Source organism: Pinus tabuliformis, chromosome 5_2 (assembly GCF_031772625.1).
Source record: "Pinus tabuliformis cultivar Carrire ecotype Pingquan chromosome 5_2, CPIR1, whole genome shotgun sequence".
In the NCBI taxonomy this organism is placed as follows: Eukaryota; Viridiplantae; Streptophyta; class Pinopsida; order Pinales; family Pinaceae; genus Pinus; species Pinus tabuliformis.
This window is the reverse complement of record NC_142306.1, coordinates 511,273,006-511,276,925: the sequence shown is the minus strand read 5'-3', so window position 1 is coordinate 511,276,925 and position 3,920 is coordinate 511,273,006.

Below are 3,920 nucleotides of genomic sequence, written 5' to 3'. Positions count from 1 at the left end.
ACACATAACAGATATCAGAGTACCAAGGAGATTGTTCAAAGGCTACATTGATCTTTGGAGTCGCCAGCTCTGTTTCACTGTCCAGTTGGTTGATATCTAAGGCTTGGAAATTTGCTTCTGTCATTAATTTGGCCAAACCTTGCCCTTTTATCAGCTTTGTAGGCTTTATTTCAATGTCAAATTCTAGTATATTGGCAATCCATTTTCCTCTCCTACCCTCTAAGTTTTCTTGGGTGAGAATGTCTTTGACAATAGGACTTGGTACATAAGCCACAACATGGGAGTAGAGAATGTAAATCCTAAAGTCTTTAATAGCTTTGATCAAGGCATAGGCTTGTTTTTCCATTATTTGGTACTTTAGAGGAGCATCTCTAAGAGCTCTGCTGAAAAAGGCAATAGGTTTCTCATTCCCTTGGTCATCTTTCTGTAATAAAACAGCAGCAATAGTATGTTGGGAGGCAAAGGAGAAAATGATGAAGTCTCTGTCAAACTGCGGATTGGTTAACACTGGGGTTTGAGTCAAGGCCAACTTTATACTTTCAAAGGCTTGTTTTGCTTCAACAGTCCATTTGACCTTTGAATCTTTCTTTAGCATATTGTTTAGTAATCTGATTAACTCTGCTAAATTTGGGATAAACCTCCTTAAAAATTGATTTTCCCTAAGAATCCTTGCAATTCCTTGACATTCCTTGGGTGAGGCATTTGTAGGATAGCTTGTATCCTATCTGGATCAATTCTTATGCCATTTTTTGAAATAATATGCCCTAGAAGTTTCCCTTCTTCCAAGCCAAATAATGACTTCTTGGGGTTTAAGGAAATACCATATTTCATGCATGTTATGAAAATCTGTCTTAAATGTTTCAAGTGTTCTTGGTCAGATTTTGAAAAGGGTGTAAGATCATCTAAGTAAATGACCAAGAAGTCATGAATCTCTTTTGCAAAAGCAATGTCCATTGCTCTTTGAAACGTTGCCCCTGCATTTTTCAATCCAAATGGCATTTTCACATACTTGAAAGTTCCCCATGGGGTTGTAAATGCAGTTTTGTCTTGATCATCAGGGTGTACTAGGATTTGATTGAAGCCTGAGAATCCATCAAGCAATGATATCCTTGAAGCCCCTACTACTCTTTGAAGAATGTGATCCATTTTGGGTAAGGGGTAGTTGTCTTTGAGTGACACTTGATTTAAATTTCTTAAGTCTACACAAAGTCTAATCTCACCAGTTTTCTTTCTTGTAGGGACCAAATTTGAAATCCATTCAGAGAACCTAATTGGTGCTATGATACCAGCTTTGAACATTTTATGCAACTCTTTTTCAATGGAAGGAAGGAGCACAGGATTGATTCTTCTCAGTTTCTGTTTGAATGGTTTTTGATTAGGCTTGAGGGGAATGGTATGCTGGATGACAGAGGTATCATAAGACTTCAAGTCCTCATAACCCCAAGCAAAAACATCTTGAAATTCTTTAAAGAGATCAATGTATTTGGGCTTTTGATCAGGGGGCAAAGAGGCAGATAGCTTTATTATTTTAGGCTTGTCAACAGTACCAATGTTGCATTCTTCAACTCTTGCATCCAATGGCTGCATCTTTGGCTTTCTAGGGATGTCATTCGAGTCAAAAATATCCTCTAGTGGGGTAAGGCCCACAGGAAGGAAATTGTCTTTGAGTTGTATGATTTCAGCCTCAATGCTACTCATCTCTTCACAGTCAATTTGGTTAATTTGCTGAATGTTTTCTTTGTTGAAAATGGTTGGACTGAGTAATTGTTTGGCTGTTCTAGGTGACATTGGGTGGGCAGACTGTTGAAACTGTAATTGTGATGGACTTGCTCCATCAAATATTTGTGATTGACTTGCTGTCTCAAGTATTTGTGATTGACTTGCTGTCTCAAGGTCAATATTTAATCCTGTGAACTCTTGTTGCAAGGTTAAAAAGTTGTTTATTTGCATGTCATTCTCAAATACTTGCCACTCTTTGACATTGTTTGGAATAGAAGGCCTATATTTGACCTCTGCCGTGAAACAATTGTTGGGTTCCAATGGGAATTTGAAGGTGCTGGCAAATGTTGCCAAGCTGTGTGCATGGAGATTGTGGCCCCTTGGAATTTTTGTGATAACAAACTCGGAGAAAGTCTCTAATATTTCAATTACAGCAGACCTATAGGACCTCAATCTTTTGTCATTGGTAACAAAATTTCCTTTCACTTGTTGAATTACTAGATCAGAGTCTCCCATGATGGAGAGTTTAGGAGCCTGTAGTGATTTTGCTAGCTTTAGGCCCAACAGCAGAGCTTCATATTCTGCCATGTTGTTAGTGCATCTAAACTTCAATCTGTAAGCCCTGCCTTCTGCATAGCCTTTCTCTTTGTTATGTATCCATACTCCAGCTCCTGCCCCTAACTTGTTAACTGAGCCATCAAACTCTAGAACCCACAGAATATCTTGCTGAATAGGAGATTTAACATTCTGTTCATGGGATGGCAATGTGAGCATGAGTTGAGGTTTCTTTTCCCATTTGTTTCCTAGGATAATTTCATCATTTGTTTGACAATCTTTGACAACTAGAGGAGGGTTAATGTGTATTGTTGGGCTGATTGAAGTTTGGCAGGTGCTACTTGTTTGATCAATGTTTTGTTCTTGTATGAGTGTTTCGGTCTTAATGTCATTGTTTGAGAGGCTTGCGCTGTCATTGAAGAGGATGAAGGAGTCTATGTCCGAATGGACAGCATATATTGGAAAATTTTGAGGCTTTTCTTCACTGCTGACCATATACTTCATGAGTGTTTCCCTATAAAGTCTTTTTGGTTGCCCAAAGACAGAGATGGTTGCATATGACATATCTAATTGCAGGGAGCCTTGGAGCTTGGCTCCCCATGATCTTGATAAGAGCATCCCGTATTTGGGTGGGATATCAGCAACTACCACATCCATTAGTATGGTTTTGTTGGGAAATTGAACCAGGGACACACATAAATCTTTTATTAGGCCCAAACATTTGACTTGACTAGAATCAAAGGAAAACAGGTCTTTGTATGGTCTTGTTATATCCAAGTTTAATCTTTCCATGACAGCTTTTGGCATAAGGTTGTGAGAGGCACCTGAGTCAAACATTGCATTGTGCAGTATTTTATCATGTACATGCAGGCTGACATAAAAAGGTAAAACCCCTGTGACTACTGTTTTTCCATCTACCTCTGGGCCAAACAGTAATTCTGGAGTGTCATCTAGCACATTTACATCATCTTTGCTATTGGTGAGCTGTAGGGATTTTTTGATCTGTTGCTTATATATGTCATGCTTGGCTAGCTCTGAAAGGGGAATTGCTATCTTTAACTTGCCAATCTCTGCTCCTAGGTCAAAGGGTTTGTCAACTTGGATTTTAGAGTCACGGATAGCAGTCCTTTCTCTGTTCATTAAATCTTCTTGTTGGATTTCATCTTGATTTTGGAACCTGCCCCTCATACCCATGTCTTGAGGGGTAATGTTCGGATTTGGGTGGGAGGATGAGGTTGCCGTGGGCTGTTGTAGTGGGGACAGTAATTCAGTGACTTCCTCAACCACTACTTCTTTTGTAGGCAAGTTTGTTTTGTCATTAGGTTCAGTGACTAAGGTTTCTTTAGATTGCTGTTTCTCCTTTATCTTTTCAGGCTGATTTACATTTACAGTCCTACTCCTTAGTTTGTATTGTTTATGGACTTCATAGACAGCAGTATCATACCCTTGTTTAAAGTCAAAGGATTCTCCTGATTTCGTTTGGAATGTTTTGCTTTCATCCTCCTCATGGTCTTCTTGTGTTAAGAAAACATGGCTTTTACCATCCAGACCCATTAAGTTGATTTCAGGATCTTCATTGAGCTGATTGGCTGAGGAAGTTTCTGCATAGTTTTCTTGAAAAGGGGGTCTAATGTCTTGGTCAGCAC